General features: G+C 47.4%; 1 protein-coding gene across 2 annotated transcripts in view; it reads right to left on the reverse strand.

Annotated features, from left to right (window-relative positions):
• The window catches only part of PIKFYVE (phosphoinositide kinase, FYVE-type zinc finger containing), a 460,760-nt gene extending 440,436 nt beyond the window's left edge, over positions 1 to 20,324 (reverse strand). For both annotated transcript variants that reach the window (XM_075317792.1, XM_075317791.1), the window contains exon 1: positions 20,188 to 20,324. The gene's annotated coding sequence lies outside the window, so the exon portion shown is untranslated. The remainder of the gene's footprint in view (positions 1 to 20,187) is intronic.
• Between the last annotated feature and the right edge of the window lie 570 nt (positions 20,325 to 20,894).

Here is a 20,894-nt window from a genome sequence, read left to right on the forward strand (position 1 = left end):
ATGGGGGGAAACATGACTGCAAGGATGGGGGGAAACATGACTGCAAGGATGGGGGGAAACATGACTGCAAGGATGGGGGGGAAACATGACTGCAAGGATGGGGGGAAACATGACTGCAAGGATTGGGGGAAACATGACTGCAAGGATGGGGGGAAACATGACTGCAAGGATGGGGGGTAAACAGGACTGCAAGGATGGGGGGTAAACAGGACTGCAAGGATGGGGGGTAAACAGGACTGCAAGGATGGGGGGTAAACAGGACTGCAAGGATGGGGGGTAAACAGGACTGCAAGGATGGGGGGGTAAACAGGACTGCAAGGATGGGGGGGTAAACAGGACTGCAAGGATGGGGGGGAAACAGGACTGCAAGGATGGGGGGAAACAGGACTGCAAGGATGGGGGGGAAACAGGACTGCAAGGATGGGGGGGAAACAGGACTGCAAGGATGGGGGGGGGGAACATGCCAGGATTGGGTACATTTAGCAGGAAGGGGAACATGCCAGTAAGGGGTACATTTACCAGGATGGGGGATACATTTACCAGGATGGGGGGAAATATTCCAGGATGGGGGTACATGAACATGTCAGGATGGGGAACATTTAGCAGGAAGGGGTACAATTACCAGGAAAGGGGACATTTACCAGGATAAGGCCACATGCCTGGATGAGGTACATTTACCAGGATGGGGTCATTTAACAGCATGGGGGAACATGCCAGGATGGGATACATTTACAATGATGGGGTACATTTACCAGAGTGGAGGACATTTACCAGGATGGGGCCATGATGGGGACAAATATACCAGAATGTAGGAAATATATATATCAGGATGGGGATGGGGGTGATGTTTACCAGGAAGTGGCCAGGAAGGGGGACAGAACTACACAATGAAGGGGAGGGGGCAACTCGTACGTCTTTATGGGATTTCAGGGTGTTCAGACTTTGAAATGTAGATGTGGATTACAGGGTGACATCTGATTGCATTCCAGGCTAAAATCTGTCTAATATGCTGCAATTTTTTCCAGAAAGATCAATCCAACTGCTGTGTCTGGAAAGGGCAGAGGCTCAGCTTCAGTGTGTGGTAAGCATGAGTGTGATGTCCCCTGCTGAGGAGAAGACGGCAAAGGTAAGGTTACAATCAATTCTTTATATAATAGGATTGGTTGGCACTTCGGAAAAAAAAAAAATGGGTTTAGGGCTACAGTTTGGGCACTCGGCCTGTAAAAGGTTCGCCATGACTGCTCTAGGGAATATACCTATTACTCAAATCCTCATAAGTCTTTCTCAAGAATAGATTTGGCCTTAACTGACATTTTCACTATTTCTAAGTTTAAGAATTTTAAGATCAACCCTCCTTCTTTCTCTGATCATTGCTCTTTCACGTGTGAGATTTCTCTCACCCAGTCGGATCAGAAAAGATCCCTCTGGAAGATCAATCCCTACCTGTTGAAATTACCTGATTATAAAAAAAGAAATCGAACAATCTATTAAAAACTATTTTAATGAGAATGCTTCTGGCTTAATAAAACCCTCTACAGTCTGGAATGCTCATAAGGCTACTTTAAGAGGAGTCCTTATTCAAATAGCCTCCAGACACAAAAAACTTTCCTTAGAAAAAATTAAAAATATACAACAAACTCTAATCTAAGGAACATTTACAGCAGAGTCTCGCTTCGCCCTCTGTTTCTTTGCACCAAGAGATCATTAATATCAGACTTGAATTAAGAACAGCTCTTTTTCATGACTATGATAAATTTATTAGGTCTATGAGAACTAAATACTATTCGTCATGGAACAAGCCTTCCAGATTTATGGCTCAAAAACTCAAAAATCTCAGATTAGCAACAAAAATTAATAAAATAAAGAAAGCTGATGATTCCTTTCTGACCCACCCACAACACATAGTTGATGAATTTTCAAACTATTACTCTAGTCTCTATAATCTTAAAAACGACCCTCTGATTATACAACCCAATGAGTCTATCATCAATAATTTTCTCTCCAAAGTAGATCTCCCTACGATTTCCAAGTCCCAGCTTGAACATTTAAATTCACCCATTTTGACTGAAGAAATTTGCAGGGTTATTAAGAAACTAAAATTAAATAAATCCCCGGGCCCAGATGGATTTTCTAATGATTATTTTAAGCAATTTTCCCTGCTACTCTCCCCTCATCTTAAGAATTTTTTTGACGAAGCAAAACTAAAAGGTAGATTCCAGGATGAAAATCTCCAAGCCAATATTTCCCTAATCCCTAAATCTTTAGAAAATCCAGAACTAGTCTCCAATTATCGCCCAATTTCACTAATCAATACAGACATTAAGATCTTCTCCAAAATCTATGCTGATAGACTTCAAAAAATATTGCCTAAAATTATACACAATGATCAACTGGGTTTTATCCAAAAGAGACAAACGACAGATGGAACTCGCAGGGCAATTAACCTTATTAGCCTTATAAATAAATCAATGACCCGCTCCATACTGCTTTCCCTAGACGCAGAGAAAGCTTTTGATAGGGTAAATTGGAAATTTCTTAAAGCCACGTTATCTAAATTTGGATTCGATGACCAATTCATTCAGACAATTATGTCCCTTTATTCATCCCCTTCGGCGAAGGTCTGTTCAAATAACCATCTATCAATCAAAGCCCATTCCTAATGGTACCCGTCAGGGGTGTCCATTATCTCCTCTACTTTTCGCAATTTTTATGGAGCCCCTGGCGGGATGCCTTCGAAGTAATGTTAAAATAAAAGAAATTTGTACTATAAAAAAGAAATTATAAAGTTGGATTTTTTGCCGATGACATCCTGCTTTCTCTATCAGAACCCTTCAACTCTGTTGAGGAAACGCTAAGAGAGCTGAAGTATTTTGCAGATGTTTCCCACTTCAAACTAAATATGACCAAATCTAAGATCCCCCCTTTTTCCTTGGTAATTCCTCCAGAACTAACATCAAGAAAATCTCCTCTTTTGAATGGGTTGATACTTCCTTTGTTTATCTTGGTATTACCCTAGCCAAAAGCGAACATTGTTTAATTGACTTAAATATGGATAAAGTCATCAAAACTCTCGAAAACGACTTTAAAAATTTTACAGAGAAAGCTCTCTCATTGATGGGAAGAATCTCATTTAAAATGATCTCACTCCCCAAGCTTTTATATGTCTTTAGAGCCATCCCTTTGAACAGGGCCGGCGTCAGCACGCGGCATACCTGGGCAAATGCCGGGGCCCTGGAGAGCCGGGGGGGCCCACTCGGCCTCGTCAGTTCTGGTGCCCCTTGGCCGGGGCCCCCTCGCCTTAGTTCTGCTGCCCCCGGGCCGAGTTCCGCAGTCCTCGGCAGGAATCTGCAGCGCCGTCCCTTTAAGGCGCGCAGACTTCCTGGTTTGAACTTCATCTGTGGGCGGAGCTACCGACCGGCCTGCTCAGTCCCACAGATGAAGGAGTTGCAGTGCCAGCCAGCGACCCCCAGCACAGCTCTTCTCTCCGGCGCTGTGTGGGCCCCCTCTCCGGCGCTGTGTGGGCCCCCTCTCCGGCGCTGTGTGGGCCCCCTCTCCGGCGCTGTGTGGGCCCCCTCTCCGGCGCTGTGTGGGCCCCCTCTCCGGCGCTGTGTGGGCCCCCTCTCCGGCGCTGTGTGGGCCCCCTCTCCGGCGCTGTGTGGGCCCCCTCTCCGGCGCTGTGTGGGCCCCCTCTCCGGCGCTTTGTGGGCCCCCTCTCCACCGTGACCTGAGAGGTATGTGCCCTCCCCGCCCCCGATTTATGGGCCCTGGGGAGCTGTATGGGCTTCTCCCCCCTTAGGTGTATGCCCTGCCCCCCGGTGCTGTATGTGCTGGCCCCTGGAGCTGTGTGTGTGGGCCCCACAGAGCTACGTGTGTGTCTGTATGTATGTAGCAGAGCTATGTCTGTATGTATATAGCAGAGCTATGTGTGTATGTATGTAGCAGAGCTATGTGTGTATGTATGTAGCAGAGCTATGTGTGTATGTATCCAGCAGAGCTATGTGTGTATGTAGCAGAGCTATGTGTGTATGTAGCAGAGCTATGTGTGTATGTATCCAGCAGAGCTGTGTATGTATGTAGCAGAGCTATGTGTGTATGTATGTAGCAGAGCTATGTGTGTATGTATGTAGCAGAGCTATGTGTGTATGTATCCAGCAGAGCTATGTGTGTATGTATCCAGCAGAGCTGTGTATGTATGTAGCAGAGCTATGTGTGTATGTAGCAGAGCTATGTGTGTATGTATCCAGCAGAGCTGTGTGTGTCTGTATGTATGTATCTAGCAGAGTTGTGTTGTGTGTGTCTGTATGCATGTATGATGTGTATCTATGTATGTCAGTGTATATGACTGTATAGATATGTCAGTTCTATACGTATTTTTGTGAGTTTGTCTTTAAATATGTATATGTATGTGTACGTATGTGTGTGTCTGCGTGTGGATGGGGCCCACCGGGACTCTTCCGCCCAGGGCCCACAAAAACCTGGAGCCGGCCCTGCCTTTGAATACCCTACAAATATCTCAACCAAATTCAAAACATCCTTAACAGATTTATTTGGAATAATAGGAAGCCTAGACTACAGAAGGCTCTTCTTTTTAAGCGAAAAATTTGAGGGGGTTTTGATGTACCCAACATAACAGGGTACTACTATTCTTTCTTAGTCAATCAAAGTCGGGACTGGATCATTAATAATTCAGCTTCGGCTTGGGTCGATCTGGAGCTTTCTTATAATACTCTTCTCTCCGTAGATTGATTCTTCACCATATTACGAATCCTTTTCTTCCCCTCCCCAACCACCCATCTATTTCAGCCACCATATCTGCCTGGAAAAAATTAGCCATAAAATCTCCAAAATCCCATTCCTTTAAACTAGATAATATTAAAGATCTCTCTATCTGGGTAATCGAGGAATTTTCAGAGCTACAGGTTCCTAAAACATGGCCTGATAGGGGTATTGGAACAGTTGGAGATCTTTTTGAGGGGTCTGATCTTGTCTCCTTTCAAAAACTAAAACAGAAATTTAATTTACTTTACCGGAGTTGGACTTCCTCCCATTCCTGTCTATTAAGAATGCTATTAAAAAATTAATTGCAAACAAATATTCTATCCTTTCATCTGTGGGTTCTCTTTTGTCTATTCCAGAGAGTTCATCCAGATGGAAAACTAGGAATATTTATGATTTCTTTAATGAGGATCTCCAGTTTGCAAAGTCATTGCATATTCGTAACTGGGAGAGAGATCTCAATAAGACTTTCTCAGAATCCAATTGGCAGGATAGCCTTGAGTGGGCTTATAAATCAAGTAAATGTACCAATTTATTTGAATCGCATTTTAAACTTTATTCCAGATGCACCTGTTAGACTAAACAAAATTTCTTCAGCAAATTCACACTATTGCTGGAGACATTGTGGATATAGAGGGGATATTCTCCATATTTTTTGGTATTGTCCAAAAGTGAGACCCATCTGGAATGATGTTTCTACTCTGGTTGACAAAATTACACATAGCAAAATTAATTTGTCTCCACAACTGGCACTTCTTGCTCTAGACACAGATCTAATTCCTCCTACTTTTAGGCCTATTGCTATTCACATATTCCTTGTTACGAAGAATGCTATAGCAGCCAACTGGAGAAAACTACATTACCTTCCATAACAGACATTATTGGTAAAGTATCCCTTCATAAATATTTTGAAATGTGTCATGCTACTGTAAACAATACTTTTTCTTCCTATTACCGTAGATGGCAGCCTTGGGCTATGTGCGCACTAGGCGTTTTTGCCGCGTTTTTAGCGGCGTTTTTTACCGCGTTTTTGTGCTGAAAACGCAGTGACATTGCTTCCCCAGCAATGTCAATGGGTTTTCAGAAGTGCTGTCCTCACACAGCGTTTTTTTTTAGCTGCGTTTTTGTGGTGACCACAAAAACGCAGCATGTCAATTATTTCTGCGTTTTCCACTGCGTTTTTCACTCATTGAATTCAATGAGATGTTAAAAACGCAATGAATAACGCATATAGCCGCGTTTCTATGACTAAAAACGCAGCTATACACGCAAGGGGTGGGCACTACAGTGACGTGTACAGGAAGAGGATTCCTTCTGTTGGTAAACACAGAAGCATGAATCCTCCCGGTACCGTCACCGCTGCGTCCACCTCCCGTCCTGTGCATGTCAGCTCCGTGCGGCGCCATGTCTGGGCGGGAGGTGGAGGCAGCGGCGAAAACCAAAGTGAACAGTAGAAAAAAAAAAATGTCATATACTCACCTGTCTGCAGGGTCCCGATGCCATGCCCGCTCCCATCTCCTCCCGGTCCCGCCGCTCTGGCTGTGTGCAGTCTCCCCGGGGCAGGACCTTGCTTGCAGGACCTGGCGCTGATCACCTGATGCAGTCACCTGACGCATCAGCTGATCGTAGTCTCGCCGGCTTTTTCGGCCGGCTATCAGCTGATCCTGCCGTCAGGGGACTTCATCAGCTGATTACCGGCAGCTCCGGCAGCGATCGTATAGGATCAGACTCCTGTCCAATCGATCGCGCCAGGAGCTGCCGGTAATCAGCACAGCACATAAGTGATTATTTTTTTTTTTTTTTTTCTACTGATGCATCAGCTGATTGTATAATCGGCTTTTATACAATCAGCTGCTGTGTCATGTGATTCACTTCCTTGAACCTGACACATCATCTGATCTCTTTGCCTTCCAGCAAACTGATCAGATGATATTGGATCCTGATTGGACGGCGCGGGACCCTGACCCAGGATTACTGCGGAGGGGGGTTTATTTCAATAAAGATGGAGTCACTAATTGTGTTGTGTTTTATTTCTAATAAAAATATTTTTCTGTGTGTTGTGTTTTTTTTTTATCATTACTAGAAATTCATGGTGCCCATGTCTAATATTGGCGTGACACCATGAATTTCGGGCTTAGGGCTAGCTGATAATATACAGCTAGCCCTAACTCCATTATTACCTAGCTAGCCACCCGTCACCAGGGCAGCTAGAAGAGTTGGATACAGCGCCAGAAGATGGCGCTTCTATGAAAGCGCCATTTTCTGGGGTGGCTGCGGGACTGCAATTCACAGCGGGGGTGCCCAGAAAGCATGGGCACCCTGCACTGTGGATTCCAATCCCCAGCTGCCTAGTTGTACCCGGCTGGACTCAAAAATTGGGTGAAGCTCACGTCATTTTTTTTTTAAATTATTTCATGAAATTCATGAAATAATTTTAAAAAAAAGGGCTTCCCTATATTTTTGGTTCCCAGCCGGGTACAAATAGGCAGCTGGGGGTTGGGGGCAGCCCGTACCTGCCTGCTGTACCCGGCTAGCATACAACAATATGGCGAAGCCCATGTCATTTTTTTTTTCTTTTTGGGCAAAAAACTGCATACAGTCCTGGATGGAGGATGCTGAGACTTGTAGTTCTGCAGCTGCTGTCTGCTCTCCTGCATACACTAGTGAATGGAGGATGCTGAGACTTGTAGTTCTGCAGCTGCTGTCTGCTCTCCTCCATACACTAGTGAATGGAGGATGCTGAGACTTGTAGTTCTGCAGCTGCTGTCTGCTCTCCTGCATACACTAGTGAATGGAGGATGCTGAGACTTGTAGTTCTGCAGCTACTGTCTGCTCTCCTGCTTACACTAGTGAATGGAGGATGCTGAGACTTGTAGTTCTGCAGCTGCTGTCTGCTCTCCTGCATACACTAGTTCTGCAGCTGTCTGCTCTCCTGCATACAATGAACATTTTGAAGAAGGAAATGACAGACCTTTTTTTTTTTTTTTTTTTTCATCAACAATCTTTAATGGCATTGTGCACTGATTAAAAACGCAGTGAGCAAAAACGCAGCAAAAAACGCACCAAATCGCGGCAAAAACGCATGCGTTTTTGCCGCGTTTTTTTAGCCGCGGGTGCGTTTTTTAGACAAAAACGCACATAAAAACGCAGCGTGAAAAAAACGCCTAGTGCGCACATAGCCTTGGACAGAAGTTTTCCCTCGTCCTTTCTAAGCACCTCGTCTCTTCAATGTTTTCTCTTTACTTTTTCTTTTCTATTCTTCTTACTTTATCGCCTCTCACTTCCCCCTTTTTTATCATTATTTTACTTGTGGACTTTGTTTATGCTTCCTTATGTTTAATACATTATGAGAAATCAACATTTTAAGCTTTTTCAGCTATGTTTAAGAATACTCCTTGATCCTCCATTCCCCTCCTCTTCTCTCCCTTCCCTATTAAAGTTTTTCCCATCCCCTTACCCCATTCCTTATCCTACCCACTCCTTCCTTCGGAATATGCTTTATGGAAATATTTTTTTTGCTTTAATTCATCTGCTAATGATTCCTTCTATTTCCTGTATTATTTCCCCTTTAAAATTTAATAAAAATGTCTTCAACACTAAATGCTACAATATTGACCTGCAGATTAATCCAATATTTGCAGGCTAATAGCATTTTTTTTTTTTACATGACAAGTTCCCTTTAACACTTTCACAACCAATGACGTATCTATATATCATTGGTTGCGTCTGACACTTAAATCTGGGATTGTACAGCGAGCCTGCATTATCGTCCACACGTCAGCTGATCAGATCAGCCACATGCAGCTAACAGAAATCCATCCACACCTGTTAGCTAGTTAGAGCCCACTGTCAAACTCTGACAGCGTGATCTAACACGCGCTGATGGGGAGCGCATCACTCTCCGCTGCGATCACAGCGCGACGATCGGATTGTCATGACAGCTGGGGGGGGGGGGAAATCAGCTGATGACCCCCTATCGCTGTCATGACAAAGTTCCTGTGAATGTCGGCACCAACAGGAGATCAGCATTTCTGCTGATCAGAGCGGTAGCATCTCTATAATCATCAGAAGTGATCGGAGAGTGCAGGCTTCAAATCCCCTAAGGGGACTAATAAAATCAATATAAAATGTAAAAAAGAATTTGAAGAAAAAAAAAAAAAACCTTTTTGCTCCATTGAAAATAAAACAATACATACATACATATTTGATATTGCTGCATTGAAAAATGTCCGATCAAAATATAAAATAATTTAATCTGATTGGTAAAGTACGTAGTGAGAAAAAAATCAAAATGCCAGAATTACATTTTTTTGCAATTTCACTGTACAATTGTTTTTCCGCTTTTCATTACAACATAGGGCAGATTGAATGGTGTTGTTCAAAAGTACAACTCGTCCTGCAAAGAACGAGCCCTCATGTGGCAATATGGAAAAATAAAGTTGCTATGTGCACACGTAGCAGATTATTTCTCCACATAAAACTGCCTCTCTTGGCAGGAAACAAATCTGCTAAAAAAAAAGCGAGTTGTTTTCCACATTTAGGGTATGTGCGCACGCTACAGTTTTGTTTCTTCAGCAAAAATGCACCCTCTGGCAGAAAAACGCATTAAAAAACTCATGCGTTTTTGCCGCATTTCAATGCGTTTGAGCCGCGCGATCAGCGCAACATCACTCAAGTTAGTTGCAGCCACAGGGTGTCAGAATGAACTTGGGTGAACCCCTGGCATCACAGCTACGCGCCACGCACTACCGCGGGTGTCGTGGCAGTGACTTCACGGGTTCACCCGAGTTTCTTCTGACACCCTGTGGCTGCAACTAACCTGAGTGATGTTGCGCTGATCGTGAGGCTCACTTCAGTCACACTGGTGATTTGCTGTCACAGCTGGAGTCCTACACCTGTGACCGCAAATCAGGCCACGACTGAAGTGAGCCACAGGTGGAGGACTCACCTGAGTGAGTCACCTCACAGCTGGCAATGATGCTCTATGGCCACTCACTGTGATTGTCAGTGCTGGAAGCGTCACGGGACCTCGTGTGGATTACGTCGGACCTGCAGGCGTATTATTGGGGTTAATAAAGTGGTGAAAGAGGGTGCTTTTTTGTCTTATTCCAAATTAAAAAAAATTTGGGGTGTTTATGTTCACTTTTACTTACAGATTAGTGATGGGGTGTCTCAGACACCTGCCGTCAGTAATCTAGGACTTAGTGGCAGCTATGGGCTATTATTAACTCCTTATGACATTGATTGCCATCGCACCAGGGTAATCAGGAAGAGCCTGGTAAAGTGCCGGGACTGTCACATCTAATGGATGCAGAAATTCTGGGTAGCTGCAGGCTGATATTTTTAGGCTGGGGGGCAGCCTAATAACCATAGGCCTCCCCAGTCTGAGAATACCAGCCCACAGCTGTGGGGCTTTATCTTGGCTGGGTATCAAAATTGAGGGGACCGCGCGCCATTTTGTTTTGTTTGGTTTTTTTAAATTACTTATTTTACTGTATGATAGACCCACCCACCGGAGTCTGTGATTAGTTGCAGTTAAGACAGCTGTCATTCAGCGTGGAGGCGCATCTGACTGCAACCAAACAGAGCTACAGGTGAGCAGGGGAAGCAGTGTATGAGCCTAATGAGCGGCTGGAAAGAAGAATGAGAAGCTGCGGGAACAGTGTGACACCGGTGATCGGTGAGTATGAAGCGCTTGCTCCTACCACTTTGAGCCGTTTTCTGGTCCCCATGGACTTTATATGGAGACCAGCATCTGGCCAGATAACGAGGGGGGGGGGGGGGGAAAATCAATCCCCTGCCGACCCATAGGGGGATTGATCTGCCAGGACTCCGAAATGCAGGGACAACATGCAAAAAAAATTGACATGCTGCTTCTTTTTTCTGCACTCAAAACTGCAGGCAAAAGAGAAACAATGTGCGCACAGCCTTTCTGAATTCTCATAGACTTTGCCAGGGAAGGCAATGCATGCAGTTTTGGGCAACAAACTGCATCCAAAAACATGGCACAGGGCTTATGCTTTTTTTTCAATGCTTTTTATTTTTATCGATTGAGATATGCCTGCTTTACACGAGATTTCATGATCGATTGTACCTGCCCCCGTCGTTTTTGCGTCACGGGTAAATCGCTGCCCGTGGCGCACAAACTCGTTTAACCCCCGTCACACATACTTACCTTCCGGACGATCTCGCTGTGGGCGACGAACGTCCTGAAGTGGGATGGACGTTCGGCGTCATAGCGACGTCACACGGCAGCCGGCCAATAGAAGCGGAGGGGCGGAGATGAGCGGGATGTAAACATCCCGCCCACCTCCTTCCTTCCACATAGCCAGCGGGTGCCGCGGGACGCAGGTAAGCTGTGTTAATCGTTCCCGTGGTGTCACACAGAGCAACGTGTGCTGCCACAGAAACTATGAACCACCGCCATTTTCATTAAACAATTTTTTGAAACTGAGTACACGACTCACGATTTGTGAGCGATACTGCGTCGCTCAGAGGTGTTACACGAGACAACATCGTGTACGATGCCGGATATGCGTCACGAAAACCGTGACCCCGACGATGCAGTGGGCGGCGTCCTGAGGGATGATTTGGAGCATGGGGGACGGCGTAAGATACAGCAACGGACGCCACACGGCCCGCCCCCATGGATAATTTACAAGATTTTCAAACCGAAAGGTACAGTTTTATAAAGTATTTATTTTGGTTTAAAAGGGGGCACAAAAAGTATAGAAACCTTACTAGAATGCAGCCCACGAGCTGCAGAGGGGGAAACATTTAGGTTGAAAGCCAAATTTCTGATGAGAGGTTCCCTTTAAAGACTGTCTGCGCAAACGCACTACAATACTTTGACCTGCTCTCGCCAGGGCAGATCACAGTGCGCCTGTGCATGATTGCACTGCCAGCCGGTGTAGAAGACGTAGATCGCATCGTCCACACTGGACGGCATAGAAGGGCGGAGATCGCAGAAGTAAAGAGGCGCCGGACCGGAGAGTAGCGACGCTTATCAGACCACCCCCCAGGTGAGTATAATAAAAAAGTGATTTTTTTTTATGTTCTACACAGCGGGCTGTGCTCTTATATACATATTAGAATGCTGTATATAAAAGCTCACTAATGGTGGCCACAGTTTATAGAAGGTAATTCTGGTGACAGATTCCGTTTAATTATTGTATCTTATATAACTGTTACCTATGAATATTTGTATATGAACCTCTGTGGAAAATGTTGGCGCTATAGAAATAAAGATAATTATTATAACAGTGACCCGATTGTTGCTGTACACTTGTGACTCACTAAGGTCTAACACTCCTCTAACTCTTCCATCACGTACATGCAGTGTGGAGTGGATAGTGTCCACCCATAACATAAAATAATGAAGGGAACCGGTAGCTGTGTTTCAGTCACATATTTCACTCATTTATCCATGTGTAAAACAGAGGGAGCGATGAATCAACATTAACCTTTCTATTCATCTGGGAGGATAAACTGTATATGAGTAATAATTTATGGAATAAAGTCACCAGACCATCACATGTATCCAAAAATGCAGCTTATGGCTCTCAGAATGTGACAAAAGTGTGCAACACATAAAAACATAAAAAATGTTTCATGAAAATCATTTTTTTAACTGCAATGAGCTCACTAACACGCACTAAAATCGATTCTTCTTCCCTGTGAGGCTTCTCTTGGTACATTTACGCTTGTGAGTAGTGTGACGACATGGACTCTCATGGGTTAAAGTTTCTTAAAATTCAGCCAGACGTATTGTTCTACTGTGTGGTAACTCATGTTTGCTTAACTATTGTTTGGGACCAGACCCTTTGGAGCATTCATTGTATTGTAGTTGTGAATTGATAATGTAATTACCTTAGTAGCCATTATCTAGTCGGTGACTTGCCGACTCCATGTAGATATACTGAGTCTTTCTATGCACATCATTTAAATGAACATTATCCATGCAGCTTGAAATTCATCCAATGGGAGAAGCAATCTTGTCCAACCAATCGATGAGGACGCAGTGTATCCTAAGGGAAGGTTATGGCTATAAAAGGGACTTCTTTAAGCCACCAGGGTTGATGAAGGTTGATGGATGCTGATGGATCCAGTCTAAGCTCTTTGGAGCTGGCTAGAGGATCAGGATATCTTATGGCTTCAATCTAGGGACTCCGGTTCCGGTTGGAGACCATATCCACAGCCTAGGGATTTCGACTCCGGCTGCCAGGATTGTAACGTCATACCAGGACTACCTAAGGAGGACACTCAGGTTGGGACAGTTCAATCACCTGTTACAGACTTTGCAGACCTCACACAGCTTCCTGAATCTGGCATTATTCCTTTCTCGGTGGGTGCCCGCCAAAAGCGAGGTGCTGCTGGACTGGAGTAAGCGGCCCTGGAAGCTCTGAGGCATGGACATTCTAAATCCCTGGTGAGCCAGCGGAAGGGCGAGACTCTGTTGCCTGTTACATTTGTGTGTTTTGCTGGTTATGTGTTATGTGCCGTTAATTGTTTGGGGATCCAATAAAGTCTAATTATTGTGGTTCCCTCACCCTGTGTTGTCTGAGTAGTGTTACGCCCACGGTTAAGGAGGCCAGCGTTCAGTTGGGATGAGCCCTGAGCCACGCTGTCTTTCTAAAGGTGGCGGGTTTTAGTGGACGAGAGCACCCACTGAGCCCCGTGTCTCCACAAGTAGCATCTCTAATGTCTCTCTGAAGCATCCAACAGTAGTCTACCATCATTGTAATGCTCCATCTTCCCTGGTATCTTCTTTCCATCTCTTTAATGTCCTGGTGGAATCGTTCACCTTGCTCTTCACTCACAGCTCCCAAATTTTCAGGAAAGTTGTCAAGGTGGGAATGGAGGAAATGCACTTTCAAACTCATCAGGCAACCTAAAGCTTGAAATGCTTTCAGCATTCGTCCGACGATTTGTTTGTAGTCAGGGTCTTTGTTATTGCCTAAAAAATTCTCTACGACCTCTTTAAATGCAATCCACCCTTCTTTTTGAGGATGCGTCATGGTATTGATAAACTCTCAATCAGCTATAAGCCTTCTAATGTCTGGTCCGACGAACACACCTTCCTTCAATTGTGCCTCCGAGAGGCCTGGAAACTTGGCGACCAAGTATTTGAAGCATTCTCCATCTTTTGGAAGTGATTTTATGAATTGCTTCATCAATCCCAATTTGATGTGAAAAGGGGTAGTGAAGAACTTTATGGGGAGGAACCAAAGTTTCTCAGAGGACATTTTTTTCACCAACTGTGAGCACCCTCGGCTGCCAATTCTTTTTGGTCCAGTGATTTTGTCGGTCTCGACTGTCCCATAGACACAGAAAACAAGGGTATTTGGTATACCCAGCTTGTTGCCCGAGCAGCATGCACAAGACCTTCAAATCCTCGCACACTTGCCAACCGTGGTCTTCATATTTAAGTTTACGAAGAACCAATTCAGAGTCCTCGTAGGTTTCCTTGAGGTGTACGGAATGACCTACAGGGATGGAAGCATAAAAACCGCCGTTGTGGAGCAAAACTGCTTTGGGACTTCTTTTTGAAAAATCTATAAAAAGACGCCATTGCACTGAATCATATTGGATTTTGAATTGACCCATCAAACCTTCGACATCGATGCAATAAACCAACTTATCTTCCTGGGCAAAAAACACTCCTGGCAACAATAAATTCTTGCTTTTGAGCCTTGAGCCGAGTAACTCAGCGGCATCTTTGGGAAGATTTAAGTCTCTTACCAAATCATTCATCTCCTGGGAAAACAATTTTGGTCTTGTATCATCTTCAAAGTCAGAACTTGATTCATCTGGTTCAGGTATGATTCCACCTTCATCGGACATAGTTATCTCTTCCAAGGTAGCAGGGGCCTTGGATACTAGTATATCTGTGCCATGGGGTATGGGAAGTATTGCTGAGTGAATATTGGGGTATGAAATAGAATGCTTCCATTTTGAATTATACCCTTTCACATCGCATGAACAAAAAAGTAACAATCGTCACTATGGTTCTTCTGCTCTGGCCATACCATAGGAATCCCACAACGGAAAGCTTTTTTCTTACCCTTGAACCAATTTCGGAGGTCCTCAACACACCGTTTGCACACTTTATGAGGCGTCCAAGCTTTATCTTGATCTCCAAGCTTTAGTCCGAAATATGCGAAGTATACTTTTTTCACAAAGTCTGTAATATTCAGCTGTTGCTTCAACACTGTATATTCACCAAAAATGTAACAGAAACTGTCAGGCGAATTAATACACTTCCGCTGAGCCATAATGCTAATTTTGGGAAATACAGTTGAATATGAAGAGCTAAAGGCTGCTTTACACCAGACAATCTATCGTGCGATAGATCGTCGGGGGTCACGGTTTTTGTGACGCACATCCGGCATCGCTAGCGATGCCGGCCTGTGTGACACCTCCTAGCGACGCAGTATCGCTCACAAATCGTGAGTCGTGTACTGCTCGCTAGGTTCCATAATATCGTTTAATTTAGTTGATCATCGTTTCCGTGGTAGCACACGCCGCTCCGTGTGACACCACGGGAACGATGAGCAGCTCACCTGCCTCCCGCGGCCGCCGCCGGCTCTATGTGGAAGGAAGGAGGTGGGCAGGATGTTTACATCCTGCTCATCTCCGCCCCTCCGCTTCTATTGGCCGGCGGCCGTGTGACGTCGCTGTGACGCCGAACGTCCCTCCCAGTCCAGGAAGTGGACGTTCACCGCCCACAGCGAGGTCGCACGAGAGGTAAGTATGTGTGACGGGGGTTACTGACTTTGTGCGACACGGGCAGCGATTTGCCCGTGACGCAAAAAGGACGGGGGTGGGTACAATCGATTGTGAAATTGCACAATCGGTCATACCGTGTAAAGCAGCCTTAACACGAACTGAGATTAAAAAGTGTGAACAGGCGAGAACAAAGATAAAACAATTGAAACAAGCCCAGGCATGTCAGAGCCCGCTCATTCAGCTTGCAAAATGTTGATGCTGGTTTCATTAGCTCACTTTAAAAGTTATATTTTTTTGGCATTATATATCTTCAATGCATTGATGTGAATTAATAGTAATTTTGACTTTCAAAACTCTAAAGAAAAAAAAATCATGAAAAATGTACTAAATTTGAAGATAATTTTGCATTTTGTGGCAAATCCTGACGTCCAGGATTTTTTTCAATTTTTTTTTCTATTTTCAGCACACCAAAATACATGGAAATTAGATGAAAATAATCAAACAGCTTTTTAGTCGCAGACCTATGATATATTTATTTGCTCAGTCAGTTAAATGTTGATACGGTCGAACCTGACTTACATAAAAAAATGTGAACAAGCCCCAGGACAAGATGGGCCAAATCCACAGATTCTTAGTTATTGCTGTGCCCTTATGCATAATAGCTGGAAACGTCCAAGTGACTGATACTGAGCAAAGTGATTGGAATAATGCCAACGCTGTGCCCATTTATAAAAAAAACATCCATTGTGAGAAAACCGATCAAGGGGTTTATAAGGGATTATTCACAGTATGTGATAGCGAATAAGTGACAGCCAGCAGGTTTTAATAAGGACAGAAGTAAGGTAAGCGGATAAGTTTTTATGAAGACTCAAGAAGAAACCTGGTCAGAGGGAAAGCTGTGGATACCAAGACTGATTAAACAAAGTGTTTATGCCAGATTTATGGTGGAAAACGTTTTGTGCAATGGGAAGTTGGCCATTTTCACACTAGCCCCAGGCCAGCACTGACATTACTGGTGAGGCGCGTGCCACTGAGAAGATGTACAAGTTTGTTAAGCGGTGTGCTCTTCTCAATAAATGTGATGCCTTTTACTCTACCATTAGAGACGAGCACTACCAACGATCGGTACTCAGAACGAGCAGATCAGACACTCAGACGGGCTCAATCTGTGTACTGAGTATAATGGAAGTCAATGGGGAACTGAAGCATATTTCCAGAAGTTCTTCTGACTACTTCTCTGACTGGTCTACAATTATAAGTGATGTACAACAATTCAATGTAAAGAAATGTAAAGCTATGTGTCTGGGCACTAATAATATGAGGGCACCAAATGTTCTAAGGGAAAGAAAACTAGGAGAGTCTCTTGTGGAGAAGGATCTGGATGTACTCAGATCACAAACCAAATATCAGCATACAATACTTGGTTGAACCTTATGAGGTTTTCCAAGCAGAAAGGATTCAGGAAAACTCATGCTGTGCTTCTTCTATTGTTTCTTCGGTGTCTGTTTGGTCCTTTTTATGGCAGCTTTAAGCTGGGTTTACACACTGCAACATCGCAAAGGACATCGCTGTAACGTCACCGGTTTTGTAACGTAACAGCGACCTCCCTAAGTCTCTGTTGAGTCGCTGGTGAGCTGTCAAACAGGCAAACCTGGCCAACAACGCAACAGCGATCCGGACCTGCAGAGCGACCTAGCTGGTTGTTGGGGACGTTGATAAGCAGCTTTTTGAAAGGGAAGTTGCTAACAAAGTCGCTGCAAAGTCTTCACACACTGAAACTTTCCAGCGATGCATGCTGCACAGCGGGAAACAAAGGACCTAGGAATGGTCCTGAACGATTTGTAGCGATCAGCAACTTCACAGCAGGGGCCAGGTCGCTGATAGGTTTCACACACTGCAACATCGCAAACAACATCGCTATTGCGTCACAAAACCGGTGACGTTACAGCGATGTCATTTGAGATGTTGCAGTGTGTAAACCCAGCTTTACAGATGGCTAGTGTAATCTGTAAGTATAAGGCTGCTTTCACACATCCGGCTTTTGCAATGCGGCACAATCCGGCACTTTGCAGGAAAACCGCAACCGTTTTTTTTTGCTGCCGGTTGCGTTTTTCCTGCATAGCCTTTAATTAGTGCCGCATTGTGCCGCATGGGCTTGCGTTCGGTCCGGTTTTTGCCGCATGCGGCAGATTTAGCTGATGCGGCGGCCGGATGGAACGTTCCCTGGCACATTTTTTGCTCCGGCAAAAAAAAACGCATCGCGCCGCATCCGGCCGATGCGGCGCTTTTCCCAATGCATCCCTATGGATGCCGGATGCGGCAAAAAACGCATCCGGCCGCCGCATGCGGTTTTTGCCACTGCGCATGCTCAGTAGCATGCCGCAAGCGGCATAAACCGGACCGGCCGCATGTAAAAAACTTATGTAAAGGATGCGGTGTTTTCACCGCATCCGTTGCATAGGCTTCACAGCCGGATTGAGCCGCACTGCTCAAACCGGATGTGTGAAAGCAGCCTAAAACAGAATGCGGTTTCCAAGCAGAAGCAGCCTGAAGGAGGGACCAGTCACATCTTGTAACTCTTTGCATCTTTGGAAACCTGAAGTGGTTAACTGAAGGTCAAAAGTCTGAACATGTGAACAGAAAGGCATTGTACATATCCATTCTCTTCAGCATTTCTTTGGTGCTTTTTCAGGCAGATTACAGACAGTGCTACTTATAAAAGACATGGTGGGCAGAAAACCTTTTAGGGCTGATTGCCTCAGTTGTACTTATGCCTCTCTCCCGCCCTCCGTAGAACTTGATGGATAGGCCTTTCTTTGTATGATCACAAGATTTGAGACCCTAGTTCACGTCAGCGACCGGACTTGATTTGTCACGTTCCCTGTGCTAAAACCTGAGCATTGCACATGCCGTGCTCATTCATTAAGGGTCTGGATTCAGACATGCCTTACATCATTTTGTGACTCCCCTGTAAAGGGTCATTTTAAAAAATATGGAAGATCCACTCAACACCAAAGTAATTCTCAGGGTCAGTGTGAGAAGCACCATGCAGGGCAGGGGTGGCAGGGGTACAGTGCGGAGCGGGGAGGGGGCAGTGTGAGACAGGAGTGGCTGGGACAGGAGTGGCTGAGGTGGGTGCCGTGCCCGTGCGGGGCAGAGATGGCTGAGGTGGGTGCCGTGCGGGGCAGGGGCGGCAAGAAGGAGAGGCGGTCGTGCGGGGCAGGGGCGGCAAGAGGAGAGGCGGTCGTGCGGGGCAGGGGCGGCAAGAGGAGAGGCGGTCGTGCGGGGCAGGGGCGGCAAGAAGGGAGGCGGTCGTGCGGGGCAGGGGCGGCAAGAAGGGAGGCGGTCGTGCGGGGCAGGGGCGGCAAGAGGAGAGGCGGTCGTGCGGGGCAGGGGCGGCAAGAGGAGAGGCGGTCGTGCGGGGCAGGGGCGGCAAGAGGAGAGGCGGTCGTGCGGGGCAGGGGCGGCAAGAGGAGAGGCGGTCGTGCGGGGCAGGGGCGGCAAGAGGAGAGGCGGTCGTGCGGGGCAGGGGCGGCAAGAAGGAGAGGCGGTCGTGCGGGGCAGGGGCGGCAAGAAGGGAGGCGGTCGTGCGGGGCAGGGGCGGCAAGAGGAGAGGCGGTCGTGCGGGGCAGGGGCGGCAAGAGGAGAGGCGGTCGTGCGGGGCAGGGGCGGCAAGAGGAGAGGCGGTCGTGCGGGGCAGGGGCGGCAAGAGGAGAGGCGGTCGTGCGGGGCAGGGGCGGCAAGAGGAGAGGCGGTCGTGCGGGGCAGGGGCGGCAAGAGGAGAGGCGGTCGTGCGGGGCAGGGGCGGCAAGAAGGGAGGCGGTCGTGCGGGGCAGGGGCGGCAAGAAGGGAGGCGGTCGTGCGGGGCAGGGGCGGCAAGAAGGGAGGCGGTCGTGCGGGGCAGGGGCGGCAAGAAGGGAGGCGGTCGTGCGGGGCAGGGGCGGCAAGAAGGGAGGCGGTCGTGCGGGGCAGGGGCGGCAAGAAGGGAGGCGGTCGTGCGGGGCAGGGGCGGCAAGAAGGGAGGCGGTCGTGCGGGGCAGGGGCGGCAAGAAGGGAGGCGGTCGTGCGGGGCAGGGGCGGCAAGAAGGGAGGCAGTCGTGCGGGGCAGGGGCGGCAAGAAGGGAGGCGGTCGTGCGGGGCAGGGGCGGCAAGAAGGGAGGCGGTCGTGCGGGGCAGGGGCGGCAAGAAGGGAGGCGGTCGTGCGGGGCAGGGGCGGCAAGAAGGGAGGCGGTCGTGCGGGGCAAGGGCGGCAAGAAGGGAAGCGGTCGTGCGGGGTAGGGGCGGCTGAGGCGGGGGCCGTGCGGGGCAGGGATGGCTGAGGCGGGGGCCGTGCGAGTTAGGGGTGGCAGTCACTTCTCCCAGCATGCTCCCATCTGACAGAGAGACCCCCCATAGCACTGGCTGTGCTCCCAGGGCACTGTGCTCAGGATGCTCCATCCTCTGTGCGCGCAGAATACAGGTCAACATTATTCTGATGCCAGACCAAGAGGAAAAGCAAAGCGAACTACAGGATACAGAATGCAGGGGATACAGGATGTACGAGCCTGGAGAGCGCGAACAGCAGCCACAGTGCCGGTGGTGCCCTGTCTGTCTGTGCCAACAGTGCCATGTGATACCCCGTCCATACCTCCTGCCAGGAAGTTCCCCTCACAATGTGCCCGTACGAGGCCCAGCATTTGTTACCTGGTCTGGAGCGCGCCTCCTGCAGATGCCCGGCTCAGCCTGGCAGTGCGCGTGCACGCAGGACAGTGCCCTCCAGCTCCGGGCAGAGGATGGGAGGCAGCGGCTCGGACACCGCTCGCTACTTCCTGTTCCCGGAGCCGATCAGCTGAGCGCTCAGCAGCTAGGCAGTAACAATCGAAGCGTCAGGCAAGAGGCATCTACCGCGCAGCAATCGATCATCACTGACAGAGCCTTATGGGAACCGGAGGAGTCAATGATGGAAGGACGGGACTCCTGTGAACCGGGGCAGTCAGTGATGGAAGAACGGGGCTCCTGTGAACCGGTGGAGTCGGTGATGGAAGGACGGGGCTCCTGTGAACCGGAGGAATCAGTGATGGAAGGACGGGGCTCCTGTGAACCGGAGGAGTCAGTGATGGAAGGACGGGGCTTCGGAGAACCAGAGGAGTCAGTGATGGAAGGACGGGGCTTCGGGGAACCAGAGGAGTCAGTGATGAAAGGATGGAGCCCTGGGAAACCGGAGAACTCAGTAACGGAAGGATGGAGCTCTGGGAAACCAGAGGAGTCAGTGATGGAAGGACGGGGCTCCTGTGAACTGGGGGAGTCAGGGATGGAAGGACAGGGAACCAGAGGTGTCAGTAATGGAAGAACGGGGAATTGGAGGAGTCAGTGGTGGAAGGATGGAGCCCTGGGAAACCGGAGAACTCAGT

The sequence above is a fragment of the Anomaloglossus baeobatrachus genome, chromosome 7, assembly GCF_048569485.1.
Source record: "Anomaloglossus baeobatrachus isolate aAnoBae1 chromosome 7, aAnoBae1.hap1, whole genome shotgun sequence".
In the NCBI taxonomy this organism is placed as follows: Eukaryota; Metazoa; Chordata; class Amphibia; order Anura; family Aromobatidae; genus Anomaloglossus; species Anomaloglossus baeobatrachus.